The sequence below is a fragment of the Octopus sinensis genome, linkage group LG22 (genome assembly GCF_006345805.1).
Source record: "Octopus sinensis linkage group LG22, ASM634580v1, whole genome shotgun sequence".
Lineage (NCBI taxonomy): Eukaryota > Metazoa > Mollusca > Cephalopoda > Octopoda > Octopodidae > Octopus > Octopus sinensis.
The window spans coordinates 8,640,339-8,659,059 of NC_043018.1; the positions used below are offsets into that span (position 1 = coordinate 8,640,339).

The window sequence follows — 18,721 nt, forward strand, 5'->3', positions numbered from 1 at the left end:
AAGAGATTATTTATTTATTTATATAATATTTTCTGAAAAAAAAATAATAAAAGCGGAACATTTTATTTATTAATATTTTTTTTTCTGAAAAAATAAAAGAAACATGTGTGAGTAATAATTTTCTATTTAATTTATTTTAAGTTTGAATCGGCAGAAGTCCCCGCCGTGCAAAAAATCCTCTTCAGTGTAAGAGGAAAAATGTTAGAGTGAAAGTATTCTGCAGTTGAATTCGATGAACCAACGACACATGGCGATTTTCGAAAATATTACTGAATTATGTCGAGCGAGCTGGCATCGTTTGTCAGCTTATTAACAGACTCGGAGCAGATGTCATCAAGTCAAATCGGTAGGAATTCACTTCCAACTTTCCTCTTTCTAATCTGACCAATTTCAGATACGTTTTCCTTTGTATTTCTGCTTGTTTTTCCCCACCACACCTCTCTTGTATGAAACCTCTCTCTCTCTTCTTCCCCCCCCCCATCGTTAGTTTTACAGACTTGGAGCTGATGGATTTTAGGTAGGAAATCGCTTCGAACTATAAACGATTCATAAACCTGATCAACATCGGATACATTCTCCTTTCCATTTATGATCACCTTCGTTTCCTTATCTTCCCTCCTGTCATCTATCAAAACCCCTTTAATTAAGGTTAGCAAGGTGCTTCAATTAACTCTTTATAACCAACGGGAATATTTTATGAAACTGAATCCTAGATTTCTCTTCTTTCCTGACAAATACCAATTATTAGGACACTTCTCTTACCGTATCACAAAATTACAAAAGAAATAGAAATTTTATTTCAGTCTTTGAAATATAAATATATTTAAAAAAAAAATGCTATGTGAGAAATAAGTTAATATTAACGATACACGAAGAATTCGTACTAATTCGATATTACACTGAGAAGTATATATTTTAAATGAATAATTACATTATAGACAGTGTAAATCGAAAAATTATTTCAAAATAAAATATTTATTACTTTTATGTCCAGCTTCTAATAATAATCTCTCTTATACTACACACACACACACACACACACATATATATATATATAAATAATATATATATATATATATATATATATATATATATATATATATATATATATATATATATATGTGTGTGTGTGTGTGTGTGTGTGTGTGTATTCACACCAAATTTAAAATTGTAAATTAATATTTACACTGGATACAGTTTTAAGTATATGTAAAAGAAATGTTTCACATAAATTGTTTTTACTTTTCTGTTCAGGAAACAATATAAACTCTTGGTTTCAGTTTCGCTGTAACCGATTATACACTCCCTGTGCGCGCATATATATATATATGTGTGTGTGTGTGTATATGTATGTATGTATAACGATAATTATGGTCGGTCTATGGAGTTATATATATATATATATATTCATAGAAAGAAATTTATTTCGTTCATGCATCCAAAGTAATCGGTACATCTCTGACTCTGTGTGTGTGTGTGTATATATATATATATATATATATATATATATATAGCATGTATGAAGTACCGATCAAGCATTGCGATCGATTTAGTATTCCTAAAACATTCTAGATCTGAGTGGAATTATAATACGAGTATTCTTTTTTCCTCTCTCTTTCTCTCTCTCGTTTGTGCATCGAAACCCGTGTATAAAAATAAAAATTCCTTTCTGTCTCCTGTTATTATATTAATTACATTCCATTAAAAATAACTGGTGGACCGACGAAATCTATTCTCCCCGTGTGGGGCGTTAGACATGCTAGAAAAAGCAGCAACCGAGTCGCCCTGGAAGTACACACCCTACTAAGGATATATATTGGGCAGACACTGTAGACCGTTATATTATAATAAAGACAGTGTTCCTGGTTGGAACGTCTTTGATCAGAGATATGTTCGATTTAGAGCTGATTGAAAGAGGTTGGTGGTGGTAGTGCTTATAAAGCCGGAGAAAGGCATTCTCTATTTAATTTAAAATCAAATGGCACCATCGTGTTTGAGAGTCACGAACATAATTGATGATTTTTTACCTAGACGCAAGGTCCCAAAGTTGAAGCAGTGGGGGGAACCGCTCACAGCTACCCTTATAATTGATTGCTACTTTATAATAATGATTTTACACTTTGATCTTAGCCAAAAGGCCGAGAATAATGATTTGTTTCCCACAAGAGTCTCAGATGATGGGGACATTAAAAATATAATTTACACAATTTCTGTTGGGGCTTACATAAGATGAAGGCAAAGAAAGGGGAAAATAGGGTGAAATGAGATAAAAGTATAATAATAATTCTTTCTACTATATGCATAGGACCAGTAGGTTTTTTTTTTGTAGGGGGTGGGGATAATTCGATTACATTGATTCCAGTACTTGACTGATATTTTATTGACCCCGAAAGGATGTCGATCTCGATGGATTTTGAACTCAGAACGTAATCGGACGAAATGTCACTAAACATTTTTTTCGGCGTGCTGAATGTTCTGTCAGCTCGCTTAATAATGATAATGGTTTTTAATTTAGCAGTGATTTGGAGGGGAGTTAGATAATATCTTCGACTCTGGTGTTTGGCTGGTATCTTATTTTATCAATCCCGAAAGGACGAAAGGCAAAGTTAATCTTGGAATATAAAGAATCGGAACAAATACCGCAAGGCATTTTCCCGTTGTTCTGACAATCCCATCAGTACTCAAGTTTTGAGGGGAGTCTGTTAGACTGCCAGTACTGGCCTGGTACACTTTATTTTATAGACCTCGGTGGGAAGAAAGGCAAAGTTGGCTTCGGCCGGACTTGAACCAATCACAGTGCCCCATTGGAATGCATTTTTATTACAAAAGGTTGTATGTGATATATATGCAATAGGGTGTGTGTGTGTGGTTACATTCACAATAAATGAGGAAGGAGTCTTTACACCCTGCAAATCAAGGTGCGTTGCTATCTCAGGGGTACCCCTTAGTCTTCAAATGGTTAGCTTTTAGGCCGTTTTGAAAAAACGTTATAATTAATTGATTTTAAAGTAATTTTATTTCATGGTAATTTCTACTTTTATTTTCTCCTGAAGTCTGTGCTGTTGTGTTCGTGTGTTCGATCGGAGTCGCTTCTCGGAAGAAGAACCGAGCGAGGCAATGTGTTGTTCAATGCCAATCTCACTCCATTATTAGTAGAAGTAGCAGCAGCCGGCACTTGGTGTATAATTCCAACATACCAGGCTCTATAATATAAACAAAAGATTATATAATGGTATAATGTCTTCGTGGATGGTTGGGATGGGGGGTAAGGAACCTATTAATTAATAATTATAATTAATTAATGTATTGTTTGTTCATCTCGTCTTGTTGGACTGGGAAGGCGGCAATTGGCAGAATCGTTACACCGTCGGATAGCGAGCTCCAGCTCCGGCTCTCTGCGTTCTGAGTTCGAGTTCCACCCAGGCTCAGTTTTGTCTTTCACCCGTTTGGGTCCGATAAACACAAAGTATTAGTACCGAGGGTCTATTTTTTTCTTCTTCTTCTTCTTGTCATGTCTAATCTTGTTACATTGTGTCACGCTAATACAGTTTGAGAATTGCGATGAGGGTAACACAGGTCTGCGGAATATTCAGCCACTTGCGTATTAATTTCGAGTGTACTAATCCTGTTAATTGAATGTCCTAATGCTCCTCGTCGTGAACCGACGGAGAGACCGACATAACTGTAGACTTACATGTGATTACGGAGACCGACATCTAACAGACACCGGTGACTGCGGCAGGAACACAACGTGACAGTTGTTAGCGGCGGGACAAATGTCGTTCAGTGACGTTTCTCTCTCCTTGTGTCACCAACGGCTCGCGGACCATTAAAAAGGCTAGAAGTAGCAGTCAAATCTCCTGTACCTTTCCGTCTTCAGTGGTAGCCTCTATGTGTGTGTGTTAAAGTTTGACTCAGCTCCGCGAGTGCTACTTTCTTCCATTGTTCACTCATGTGTATATGTGTGTGCGTGTGTGTGTGTGTATATATATATATATATATATATATATATATATATATATATACACACATACATATACATACATACATGCATACAAAACGGGCTTTTTTAGTTTCTGCCTACCAAATTCACTCATAAGGCTTTGGTTGGCCCAACGCTAGAGAAGACACTTGCCCAATGTGCCATGCAGTGGGACTGAACCCGGAACCATGCGGTTTTGAAGCAAGCTTCTTACTACACAGCCACATGCACACACATTGTGTGTGTATGTGTTTGTACACATACACATATATATATATGTAATCGCCTTAGTGTCTACTTTTTCCTGATAATATGGGTCGGAGGGAGTTTATTGAGGCAGACTTTCTGCGACAGGATGCTCTTCCTGTCGCCAATCCTTTCCTATTTCCAAGTAAGGTGCTGTTCCTCCATCGCCAGACAGGTTTTCGCAAAGAAAGTAAGTGACTGATATTCATTTACAACAACCATGCGATGTCAAGACAAAGAGACACGAACACACACACGTCAAACGATGGCGATGTTGTCCTGCTCATGCCAGCAGAGAAAACGGACATTAAATGATGATGATGATTATATGCGATGGGATTCTCTCAGTTTTCACCTGCCAAATCCATGCACAAGGCATTTGTTGGTCTGGGGCTATAAGCAGAAGACATTTGCCCAAGGTGTTGTTATGCAGTGAACCTGAACCTGAAGCCATGTGGTTGGGAAGCAAATTGCTTACCACTCAGCCATGCCTTTATACACACACACGCACGCGCACACACGATGTCAAAGAATAGAGCCATTCTAAGTTCAAGTAACACTAGAACTGTACTCATATCGTATTTCAATGCAAACTCTGCTGTCATGTACCCTGAGATATTGTGACCCCTCACCTAGAATATACGGGGTGTTTCAAAAGATTTAATATACTTTGAGATGTAAGTATCACAGAAACTAAAAAAGTCAAAGCAAATGAAACTAAACAGGATTAATTATATTGAGCAACATAGGATTTATTCCTCCAAATTTGAATGAGAAAATCAAAGGTATGTGGATTCCATGAACATAAGAGAACCATCCGTTGCCAGCGCCGCCCTGAAGCAGACCATCCGATCATCCGTTGCCAGCGCACGCCCATGACTGGCCGTTGCCAGCCTCACCTGGCCTCCGTGCCAGTGGCACATAAAAAGCACCATCCGATCATGGCCGTTGCCAGCCTCACCTGGCCTCCGTGCCAGTGGCACATAAAAAGCACCATCCGATTATGGCCGTTTGCCAGCCTCGTCTGGCACCTGTGCCGGTGGCACATAAAAAGCACCCACTACACTCACGGAGTGGTTGGCATTAGGAAGGGCATCAAGCCGTAGAAACATTGCCAGATCAGACTGGGTCTGGTGCAGCCTCCTGGCTTTCCAGACCTCAGTTGCACCGTCCAACCCATGCCAGCATGGAAAGCGGACGCTAAACGATGATGATGATTTCACAAATGTCCAGTATGCACACCGCCTGAGACACGGCACACGTCAAGTCGGTAGTCCAGCTCCTCCCAAACAAACTGCAGCATGTCTTGGGTAACAGTCTCCAGTGCGGTAGTGATTTTCTGCTCGAGTTCCTCTGGGTTTGCAGGAAGAGGGAGGACATAGACCAGGTCCTTCACATAGCCCCATGTTTGCACTTGTCATCTGCCGTTATGGCCTGAACGAGCTGCAGCTTGTAGGGTTTCGTTGGCAAGTGTTTCCTCAGGACGTGCCAAACTGTTGTTGGAGGAATCTGGGGTTCCAGACTTGTTCTTACGGACTTCTTGGGGCTTTGCATGAGTTTTTGGTGAACCCACTCAACTGTCTCTTCTGATGTTAGTGGTCGTCCAGATCCTTTTGCCCTGCACAGACAGCCTCCTTCTTTGAATTTTTTGCGCCATGTCCAAATCTGCATTGCCGTTGGTGACTTTTTGAGAACTCTCTCATGCACACTGCACAGTCTGTTCAACTGTGTTCGAGCATACTCCAACACACAAAACACCTTTTCTCTTCCAATATTTCCAGTAAATGCCATTTCTATACCTGATAAGATAAACATATCAAACATTAAACATGAAATTTTGACCTATTTCTACACATGATGTTAAAGTTTGAAGTCATTTGAACAAAAACTGGCAAAGTTATTAGATTGCGAAATCATATCAAATTTTTTGAAGCACCCTGTACTTTAAGAAAAACTTATCTTATACTTGAATCCTTGGTTTGCTTCATCCACCCACATGGGTAAAATCTGGAACAAAAAGCTGCATAGGAATGAATGTCTACCTTGGATGAATGTGTACAGCAACTGAATCAACTAAACGTGCGTAAAAGCTGTATCAAAGGACACTAGGATACCTATTTCTTTATTACCCACAAGGGGCTAAACATAGAGGGGACAGAGATAGGTATTAAGTCGATTAGTTCAACCCCAGTGCGTAACTGGTACTTAATTTATCGACCCCGAAAGGATGAAAAGCAAAGTCGATCTCGGCGGAATTTGAACTCACAATGTAACAACAGACGAAATACGGCTACACATTTCGCCCAGCGTGCTAACGTTTCTGCCAGCTTGCTGCCTTGATACCTGTCCAACAGAAACCTGTGTCGGATTGGAATTTTATAAGAATGATACTGTAATAAATAATTCCTGCAGATGTATAATCTTCCATTCTTCTATGATGGTCATGGCTGGTGGACTTTAACTATAGATCTGCTCTGTTAACTACCTTTCTGGTCAAAATGCACAAAGAACCTCTTTCATTGCAAATTCTTCAAATGTCTTAGGATTACCCACTTGGAGTTTGTTTAACCCTTTTGATACCAACCCAGCTGAAACTGGCTCTGTAGTACAAATGTCTTGTTTTCATAAGTTTTGAATTAAAATCTTCCACCAAACCTTAGTCACAATTTATGTTCCTAAAACTAGCTGAATGATACTAAGTTATTTTACTAAATTCTTTGTTATATTTAAAATTAATTGAATGAAACACAGATCATCTCAAAATAAATACAGTAACAAAAGGGTTAAAGGACTTCTTTAGGATGATCCTGTTTGTCATTCAGTAAATCGACATGGAAAATATGGGCAACTGCTTGATCCACGTGAAGCGTATGTTGATTCATTTATTTCAGAACTATGCCTTTTCGGGGTGGTGGTAATTGTTTTTGCTGGTGGAGCAGGTTCTGTGTTAATCGTTTAGCATTCAGATTACTCAGTCAAATGTAATAATTATTTATTTACATTGTTTCAGATTAATAAAGCATAATCTCGTAGCTTCAATGGTGTGACTGTTTGTGTTTAGGATGACATTGCAGGGTATGTGTGAGAGGCCAGATCTGACCAGTTTGAACATAAAACGGGTAGAATATTTGGGGCTGGGTATGGCTGGTTTAAATGCTGAAGGGTTACCTCTTAGTTGTTGGGTTATCTTTGTAAATGAACAACACAGAGCTGTGTGTAGGAAATGCTTCAGATGTTTTTGTAATGCAGAGTTCACGATTCAATCCTTCTTATACCGAGTGAGGTTGCACACACACACACACACATACACACACACACACACACACACCTACACCTTATTCTGTGAGAATTGAAAACGTGGCCAACAAATTGCTGTCATCATCATCATCATTCAGTATCTGTTTTCCTTGATGGCATGGATTGCTGGTGAGGAACAGGGCTACTCCAAGCTCTGTTTGGGTTTCATTAGCTGGATGCCTTTCCTAATGCCAGTGTGGCTTAGCGGTTAGGGTGTTGGACTCCTGATCGTAAGATTGTGATTTCGATTCCTGGTCCAGGCAATGTGTTGTGTTCTTGAGCAAAACACTTCATTTCATGCTGCTCCAATCCTCTCAGGTGCCAAAAATGAGTAATTCTGTGACAGACTAGCGTCCTGTCCAGGTGGGGAATATATACGACATGAAATCAGGAATCCAGCCCTTAAGAGTCCGTATGACTTGAGAAGATAAATTTACCCTTTTTTTTACCTTCCTAATGCTCACCCCTTTACAGAGTGTACTGGGTGTTTTTACATGGCACCAGCCCCAGTGAGATCAGTATGTAAGGTTGCAAGGTAAGACCTTTTCAACTGAGGGTTATCTATTAAGGGAGGTGGCTTTATGCCAGGTGATTAAAAATAAAATAATGTCAAATATTGTTTCACTTTCCTTTCATTCATTTCCAAGTATTTTTTCCAATTTCCAAGAAATCACAAAACTTCCTGCTTTGTACATACTTCTGTCTCTCGCACATAGACAGGTACATGCAGTTCACGCCCCCACACATCCATAAAACTTTTCACTCTGTACATATAGTACCTGTCTTGTTTTCTCTCTTCCGTTACTCCTTGTTACTTTGCCTCTTCTCACTTAGTCTCTCTGTTTTCAATCCCTATTTTCTCTCTCTCCCTCATCTCTCTCTCTCTCTCTCTCTCTCTCTCTCTATTCACTCTTCCTCTCTCTCTCAAAAGTCAGAGAAAATAAATATACAAATACATATTGGTGGATTGCCTTACTGGGTGATCTTTTTGTCTTGTGGTTTGTCCATCATCAGTGGTTGACATTAGGAAAGACCTCCAGCTGTAGAGACCATGCCAAAGCAGCCAGTGGAGCCTGATGCAGCTCTCTAGCTTGTGCTAGATCCGTTCAAACTGTCCAGCCCATGCCAACATTGAAAAAAAACGAATGTTAAATCATTATCATTATCGTTTAACGTCCGCTTTCCATGCTAGTATATGTTGGACGGTTCGACTGGGGTCTGGGAAGCCAGGAGGTTGCACCAGGCTCCAATCTGATCTGGCAGTGTTTCTACAGCTGGATGCCCTTCCTAACATCAACCACTCCGTGAGTGTAGTGGGTGCTTTTTACGTGCCACCAGCACAGGTGCCAGGGGAGGCTGGCAATGGTCATGATTGGTTGGTGCTTTTTACATGCCACCGGCAGGGGTGCCAGGGGAGGCTGGCAATGGCCACGATCGGTTGGTGCTTTTTACATGCCACCGGCACGGAGGCCTGTCGAGGCAGTGCTGGCAATGGCCACGTTTGGATGGGTCTTTTACGTGCCACCGACACTGGTATCACAATGTGTTTCATCGAGTTCTCTGTCCTTGTCACATCTCATCTAATTGATAGCTTCACTAATAAAAGGAAAGGAGAAATCCAACGGGGTGGGATGGGTCTACACAAATCTCGCTTTTAGCACCCTACCATCTTAAAAACTTATGGAAGGTCATACAAGAATACACTTGACACTGTCATCATTTAACATCTGTTTCCCATGCTGGTATGGGTTGGATGGTTCAACAGGAAGCTGGCAAACCGAAGGATTGCACCAAACTCCAGTATCTGCTTTGGCATGGTTTCTATGGCCGGATGCCCTTCCTAATGTCAACTGCATTACAGAATGTACTGGATGCTTTTTTACGTGGCTCCAACACCAGTGAGGTTACCAGGTAAATTATGAGACAAAACCCCCTCAAATGAGATGGGGGTGTAGTTTTGAGGAAGGTGGCTTTATCCTTGCTGGTGAAAAATTAAAGTATGACAGAGGGACAGAAACGGGTGTCTTGGTGTAGACGAGATACACAACTGCCATAGTTGGAAAAGAAGGAGGACGGTGGTGAGGACCTTATCAGGGTGCATCCACAGATTACACTTCTCTGCTGTCCTTATTGACATTTTGTTTTTTCTGGACTTAAAGGGACTGGACTGTCATCCTCTTGACTCGGGATTCTGAACCTGACCATCATTTTGGGAGTGGAATTTGAGGTCATTTTGCCACTACTGCATTTTTATGGTTTAAGAGCGGAATAGTAACTCTTTACTCTTTTACTTGTTTCAGTCATTTGACTGCGGCCATGCTGGAGCACCACCTTTAGTCGAGCAAATCGACCCCAGGACTTATTCTTTGTAAGCCTAGTACTTATTCTATCGGTCTCTTTTGCCGAACCGCTAAGTTACGGGGACGTAAACACACCAGCATCGGTTGTCAAGCGATTTTGGGGGGACAAACACAGACACAACACACACACACACACACACACACACACACACACACACACACACACACATATATATATACACATGACAGGTTTCTTTCAGTTTCCGTCTACCAAATCCACTCACAAGGCTTTGGTCGGCTCAAGGCTACAGTAGAAGACACTTGCCCAAGGTGCCATGCAGTGGGACTGAACCCGGAACCATGTGGTTGGCAAGCAAGCTACTTACCACACAGCCACTTCTACACCTAACTCTATTTAGTGCTGGGTCAACTCTGATTAAGCCAACCTTGCAATCAAAGGCATTCTCGCCATGGTTATTTAATTAAAAGTATTGTTGTATTATCTCATGACTACATTATGCAATGTGGTTACCTTTTTCAAGATGTACAGTGTAATCTAAGAGAGATTTGGCTGTTATTTCTGGTAGGTTGAACAGTTATTGTAAAGGTTTTTTGTATGTCTCTGTGAACTGCTTCAGTTCCTAGGTCTGTCTGTGTGTCTTTAATACTAATTGTCATACTTACATCATCATCGTCATCATCTAACATCCATGCTCTGTGCTGGCCTGGATCGAACAGTTTGACAGGATCCAATAAGCCCACGGACTGCGTTGTGCTCCAGTGTCTACTTTGACATGGTTTCTGCTGCTGGATGCCTGTTCTAACACCAACCATTTTACAGTGTGTACCAGGTGCTTTTTTTCATGCCACCTGCATTAACGAGGTTGCCATGCTGCTTTGCAAGACTACAAACCATGGGTAGAGAGGGGTAACTTAATGCTAGGAAAATAAAGAACTGAGAGGGGTAAAGTATGAGAGAAAAAGGGCTGGGGCCAAGCAGGTTTCTTACTGTAGAGCAGGTGTACTCAACCAGGATCCATATAAAACTTTTGGGGCCCATGCAAGTAAATTATTAAATTGGGGATCCACAGTAACATTGGGTTGTCTGGAAAATTTGTGCCGATTTTTAAAGGAAAGAAAAAGGTCAATAAATACTTGCCATTACATTTTTAATCAACCAAATATGAACCATTTTGTTGCACAATGCATCTCCATCTTTCCTTTAACTTGAAAATACCCTCTTCCCAGAATTGAGGTGGTTTCATGTCAAAGAATTCATCACGGTATCTTTATACGTCATCCAAGGAATTGAAATTTTTACCATTAAGACTATTCTGCAGAGACCTGAATAAGTGGAAATCTGAAGGAGCAATATCTGGTGAATATGGAGGGTGGGGTAACACATCCCAACCGAGCTGCAGCAATTTTTGTCTGGTTCCCAAAGCATCAAGTGCTGAAAATGAACTTTCTTATCTTCCATTTTAAAGGGTTACAAAATTAACACAGGTTATAGCAACATAAATCTTCTTCCATGAAAAGATAGCTTAAACTGTGCTCTAAATGGAGGTGTAGTCAGATCCTATTTTATGGACTCAATCATGTTCTAAAATTAGTCGAAATGTAAGCTACTATAAATCAGCACAAACTTTCCAGACAACCCAATATTTTAAGAGCTCATGAAAAAATTTTTGCTTTCAATGTATTTATTGTAAGTTTTTTTTTCTCTCTGATATTTTACGTTGATCAACATGTTTCTGGCCCCTGAAACCGGTTCTCTCAGATTTGTATTGCGAATCTATGCAAAGGAACTTGTAAGAAGCAAAATAGGAATTTTGAAAGAAGTGTCAGTAAAACTAGTTTTCAAACATTGAAGAGCTATGGGGGTCCACAAGAATAAAAATTATGACCAAAGGAATCCATTGGCAAAAATTGGTTGAGAAACCCAGCTGTAAACAAACTACATGGCTACTCACATTTTAGGGAGAAGGGGTGGAGCTAAAAAGTAATATATATATATATATATATATATATATAGGCGTAGGAGTGGCTGTGTGGTAAGTAGCTTGCTTACGAACCACATGGTTCCAGGTTCAGTCCCACTGCGTGGTACCTTGGGTAAGTGTCTTCTACTATAGCCTCGGGCCAACCAAAGCCTTGTGAGTGGATTTGGTAGACGGAAACTGAAAGAAGCCTGTCGTATATATGTATATATATGTGTATGTGTGTGTGTGTGTGTGTTTGTGTCTGTGTTTGTCCCCCCCAACATTGCTTGACAACCGATGCTGGTGTGTTTACGTCCTCGTAACTTAGCGGTTCGGCAAAAAAAAAAAGAGGCCGATAGAATAAGTACTAGGCTTACAAAGAATAAGTCCTGGGGTCGATTCGATCGATGAAAGGCGGTGCTCCAGCATGGCCACAGTCACATGACTGAAACAAGTAAAAGAGTAAAGAGTATATGATTTCTGGTTATCAAATTCACTCATAAAGCATTGGTTGACTAGGGGCTATAGTACAAGACACTTGGCCCAAATGCTGTGCAGTGGGACTGAACCTGAAGCCAAGCGGTTTCAAAGCATGCTTCTTAACCATCCAGCTATGTCTGCATCTATATGTATTTGTATATATTCATTCAGAGTTGAGGGTTTTATTCTGTTACTACCCTTCTACTCTTTCTTATGTGTTTCTTGGACCTAGACACACTGTGAAGCAGTTAGGAAGGGCAGCCAACCACAGAAATCATGCCAAAGCAGAGGGAGTTCGACATGGATCTGATGAATACGACGACTGCATTGTGCTCCAGTGTCTGCTTTGGCACGGTTTCTACAGTTTGATGTTCTTCATACCAGCAACTACTTTACAGCATGTACTGTGAGCTTTTCTGTGCCACCAGCACCAGTGTGGTCACTATGTAACTCTCAAGACTAAGATCTTTGACTAAGTGGGACTATAGTAGAGAGGGAGGCAGTTTTTTGTTGAGATGAAGGATTCATGTTACGGCTGTATGCTATGAGATAAGGTTTATATACTAATATTTCATCATCATCATCGTTTAACGTCCGTTTTCCATACTAGCATGGGTTGGACGGTTCAACTGGGGTCTGGGAAGCCAGGAGGCTGCACCAGGCTCCAGTCTGATCTGGCAGTGTTTCTACAGCTGGATGCCTTTCCTAATGCCAACCACTCCGTGAGAGTAGTGGGTGCTTTTTATGTGCCACCAGCACAGGTGCCAGGGGAGGCTGGCAAACGGCCACGATTGGTTGGTGCTTTTTACGTGCCACTGGCATATATATATATATATATATATATATACAATGTTGGTATGTTATTTAATGTTGCTGTAAATATAAATCTGATCCTTTCTCACACTTTATGGCTTAAGTAATGGGAGAAAAAACCTGAATTCAGTGAATACAACAGACTATTCCAGAAGCTGTGATCCTAATAAAACTTGTTAGATAATGAAAGACAACAGAATTACCATCGTCGTCTCTTACATCTCTCTCTGTCTCCCACTTCATATCTATATCACATTGTCTGTTTCTGTCTCAACCACTGTTTCAGAGAGGGAGACAGAGGAAGAGGTATTTCTATTACTATATTTCAAATTTCCATCTTTCTCCATCTGTTTCTTGCGAAACAGTAGGGTGTAAGTTTGAGGGAGATTTTTTTTTCTTTTCACCAAATTTAATGTATAATAAGCATTTCAATTTAGGGGTGGAAACTACCTGGAACCTTAGAACAGTGGTTCCCAACCTGTGGTCTGCAAAGGTAGTACTGGAGTCCGTGGGAAAACATTTAAATAAAAGGGAACCTTGGTAGGGAAAAGATTAGGAACCACTGCCTTAGAGCATACCTTATATAACAGCCCCGGGCGGCCTTTTTGCGAGAAGCGGGCCACGAGACATGGTTCATCGTCAGGCGGGCCGCACTACTAAAGAAATTGAACAGGGCAATCTTTTATTGACGATTCATTCAGAAAGTCCCGCGGGCCGCACTTTGTTCACGATTAGTATATAACAATTTCGAAAGCAGTAGATAATCTATTGCGATCCAATAAATTAGGTTATCGATTCTATTTTATATAAAATATATCGATATGTAATTTTTAAAAAAAATGCTTTATTGGGTTTTTTTTTTCCTAAATAAAAGTGGGTGAGGGAAAAACTTTGCAGTCTAATTAATTAATTGCACTCCTAGTTTTAATATTGATTTTAATGAAAATTAAAAAAAAAAGCGCGTGTTATATACATGTTGTTTTATTACAGCGTGTATAATTGCGTGCGTGTGTATAATGCACACACATACACGCATGCATTTATGCTGAATTCCAGCTGAATCTGTTTTGAGATCCTTGTTTTGACATAAAGCTAAATATCCCATACTTCTTGTACACAACATATTTATAGATATATATATGCGTGACACACATCTCTCTCTCTCTCTCTCTAGATTTCTCTGTGTCTGTCTCTCTCTCTCACCAGTAAAGGTGTACTAAGCTCGAATGTTTATATATGGTAGTTCGTGATTGCGTTTACACGTGCGCGTATTAATTACAAGCGTCTAAAATTATATCTAACCCTTCTTGTTTCAGTCATCGGATTGTGACCCTCGTGTGTGTATGTCTGTATATATGTATGTATACGTGTTTACATGTGTGTAGTTCAGTGTATAGAGAAACCGCTAATCTCCTTAAGTGTCTTATGTAACAGAAAACTTAATTGCACTGTAGTACTGTTAACTATTGTCAGTGCACTGTTGTCGAGGCTAAAAACAAAACCGACATCTTTCCCATCGTCTGTTTAATAATTCACTTATTCTCTTCTAACATTTCTTCCTGTCCTTCCTTCTCTGTCTGCATATATTTCAGCTCTGTCATGTGAATCGATCCTCTCTGTTATTCTAGTGTGTGTGTGTGTGTGTGTGTAACCGCGTACGTTCGTGGTACCTTACCTGTACATGTTTATTTTTAAATCTCTTCTGAAACACACGTGTAGACAGACAAACGGGAGGGGAACACACGGTTCCAGCCCGAACGAATAGATTTGTCTTGTGGGATGGATATGCTCCCGGGTAAATCAGGGCACTGGGTCTTAGAGTTTTTATTTATTGGTCGCAAAGCCACCTCATACATAGACCAATATTGGGTCCCTAGACCCGGGTGAGGCCCTCGGACAACTACTTAGCCTGCTCACGCCCCTCTCTCATACACACACACACACACACGCAACCACACACAAATGAATAATTATACGTGTGATTGTCTATCGCCCGACTGATGTTTTGCCGTGTGAGTGTGAATTATGTAACGGTTGCCTTAATCAGGGTGTTTAAGAGACTGATTATACGCACAGAAAGAGGACTCGGTAGAAAGGAATGAATATAGAGCAGAACATTTATTTATATTCAGACACAAAACACCCTATGATTGTACAAAGGTCTAATCACGAGGCTTGTACCAACATAATTTCGGAACCTTTGTGCAATGGTCGGATGCTGTTTATGTACACACGCACGCACGCACTCACCTCTGTCTCACACACTGAAAGAGAAGACAAAACGTGATCAATAGATTCTTGCAAAACACTAGTCTCTTTGGATCCTACGATTCTACTATAATATTTACCTCTCGCTCTATGTCTTTCTCTCGTATTGTGTTTCTAGTTCTCTCCCACCTTATTTTAATGTTTATTCCTGAAGCGACCCATCGTTATTGCAGTCGTAAAACGAACAGTAAATACAATGAAAATACAGTACAAACTCAAATAAATTTGACTTAACTTAAACAATGCTTTTTTTTTTTCATATTTTTAATATTAAATGTAATGCTGAGGTGCTGAACACGCCCCCCCCCCATTTTTTGTGTGTGAATCCGGAAAAATGGACACTAATCATGGATCTTTACCTCACCTCCCGAAAAGATGTTACATGCTTACGGGAATCGAACCTCGTATTTGCTATAAATTAGTATAACCCTGTTAAACACTGAACATATGTAATGTGTATGTCGCTCTCTCTAGTCATATATATATAGAGAGAGAGAGCACTCCTTCGGTATTGGTAGACGGCATCAATTACCTATGCAATCTTCCCTCACATATAAAGAGGCATTGCTGAAGAAGGGGGTGAACAATGTCTCCTCATATCGACACCCTGTATACCAATACCGTTGTTATATATATATATCAAATAAGGTTTCGCAAACTTTGAGAGACAGGAAAATAATTTCATTGTTAACTGTGAAACTTGAAGCAAATAAAGTTACAAATAGTGGCATGGAAATACAAGGTGGTATCAAAATGTTCCCGGTCTAGTCATGTTTAATAAAAAATAACTTGTTTAGATAAGTTTTAACATGAGCCCCTTCGAAATAGTCACCTTGCACAGCAATACACCAGTCCCAGTGTTCCTGCCACTTTTGGAATCCAGCCTCAAAGTCATTTTCTGTAAGCAGGTTGAGGACCTTGTGCAATTCGCCCTCAACAACGGTGTTAAAATGGAGACCTTTGAGGTACCTTTTCATCTTTAGGACGAGATGGAAGACCACAGGTTCTAAATCTGGTGGATGGGGCAGGTACGGAAGTGATACCATTTTGTTTTTGGCAAGAAACTCACAAGAGCGGAGAAGTTGGTGACAGGGTGCATTGTTGTTGTGAAGAATCCAGTTCTTTGTCCTCCACAGACCTGGTTGCTTTTGCTGAATGTCCTCCCTCAAATGCTTTAAAACATTGCTGTAGAACTCATGATTGACAGACTGGCCCTGGGTGATGAATTCTTGATGTACAATATTGCGGATGTTGGAAAAATGATTTGCATGCTCTTGAGTGAATTGCAGCTCTGTTTCTTTCAGTCTTGGAGATGAAGGGCTCTTCCACTGTGATGACTACTGCTTTGTCTCTAAGGTGGTGAGCTGGCAGAAACGTTAGCACACCGGTCGAAATGCCTAGCGGTATTTCGTCTGTCTTTACGTTCTGAGTTCAAATTCTGCCGAAGTCGACTTTGCCTTTCATCCTTTCGAGGTCGATTAAATAAATACCAGTTATGCACTGGAGTCAATGTAATTGACTTAATCCGTTTGTCTGTCCTTGTTTGTCCCCTTGTGGGCAGTAAAGAAATGGACTACTGCTTTGTCTCAAGGTCGTATCCATAGACTCAACTCTTGTCATTGGTGATGATCCTTGACATGAAGGACGGGTTGCCAGTGGCATGCTAACAAAGATCGTGACAGACTTTGATGCGGTGTTCTTTCTGCTCACTGGTCAGCAGACAGAGATTTCTTTATTATGATCATAAGATCTAATATAGAAGGACAGTACAGGACAATAGAAAACATTTATAAAGAAATACTCAGTGAGTTTTTTTTCAGTTCGGTTTTTTTTTTTTTTTACATAAAAATATATTAAGTTAAAAATAGATGATTTATATGATTAAAAATTTTGATTTCCTTACATTTTTTTTCTTGTTGATCTATTATCCAACAGCTACATCCTTTTTGTTTTCCTCATGGTAGATTAAGTAGGGACACTCACTCCCAACTTCCTTACCACATCCTTCCATCTTTTCTCATCTATACTTCTAGACAGGTGTCTCCTTTCCAGCCTTATCTTGCTTTTCAGGTGATACCTGAAGTCGTAAAGCATTCCAGTGCTGGAGATGCAGTGGTCAGCAGACAGAGGCAGACTTGGCAGAGACATGCTGAATGTTCACTTCAGATGTTAGGATTGCTTGCATGGACGCACACGACAGACCAACGACATTAGCAATGTTGTTGATTGTCCTCCAATGATCCTTATGCACAAAATGGAACATTTTCTCCACATTTGTGGGGTGACGCTTCTGGCAGGTCTTCCCAGTCGCTCATCATCTTCCAGGAATGTTCTACTTTTGAAGTGCCCTTGCCACTTGAAATATTGGGTACAATCCATGGCCTCATTGCCATAAACTTGCTTAACCATGCTCAATGTCTCTGAAGCAAACTCCCCAAGATCATGTTGGCTCTTTGTTCCTGTCCATGACAAAATCACAGACTACTGCATCCATGTGATCACAAAAACACAAATTTCACAATTTGTGAAGTGAACACAGCGATGTCATTTGACACACTGCCTCAAGAAGGACCCTGCTAGCTCTCACTGCACATGCAAACATGTGCTGCCATCTGTTGGCATGATAAAGAACTAGTTCAGGAACTTTTTGATACCAGCTTGTATTAGGTTTAAAAAAAAAAAAAACTGTTTGGATAGAAAAAGTCGAAGGTTGGCTGTGGGCACAAACCCACATCTGTAAACATATATATACTAACAGTATAGCCCGGCGTTGCTCGGGTTTGTTTTTTAGTTGCGCTTAAAACGGCAGACTTTGATGTCACGTTTACAAAGTTTTGACATAGCTTCAACTTTTTTTGAAAAGTAAAAATTTTGCATTATGTAGCTTGTTATTCTCTTTAAGTGAACATTTTTCTGGTTGAAATACACCGAAAACTGGCGACACAGCAGTCAAAAATTCGTAAAAAATAGGGATTTTCATAGAAAAAAAAAGCACCTTTTTGATGTAAATAATTTTTGGTCTTAACATGGTCCGATTTGAATTTTTTCTTCTACAGAAGGAAGAGCAAGCCTTCTTCTATCATACTTTCAATTTTGGTCAACTTGCACCGCAGGGTCTAGGAGGAGATAGTGTTAGTTAGAGGCTACCAAACCTGTCACACACACACAGACAACTTCAACTTTGTATATAGAGATATGTGTGTGTTCCCCACTTGTCTCTCATCCTCTCCTTCCCTCTCCCACTTTCACACAGGATTATCATTAATGCTCTCTACACTTCATACAATCACTAATGTTGCCACCCCAACTCTCTATGTCCTACCACCACCACTACTGCTATTGTCATTATATAA

General features: G+C 40.1%; 1 protein-coding gene across 5 annotated transcripts in view; it reads left to right on the forward strand.

Annotated features, from left to right (window-relative positions):
• The first annotated feature begins 208 nt into the window (after nucleotides 1-208).
• The window catches only part of LOC115223207 (ubiquitin carboxyl-terminal hydrolase 45), a 99,472-nt gene continuing 80,959 nt past the window's right edge, over nucleotides 209-18,721 (forward strand). For 4 of the 5 annotated variants that reach the window (XM_029793675.2, XM_029793677.2, XM_029793678.2 and 1 more), the window contains exon 1: nucleotides 209-346. The gene's annotated coding sequence lies outside the window, so the exon portion shown is untranslated. The remainder of the gene's footprint in view (nucleotides 347-18,721) is intronic. The other variant, XM_036512317.1, reaches the window with a different exon arrangement.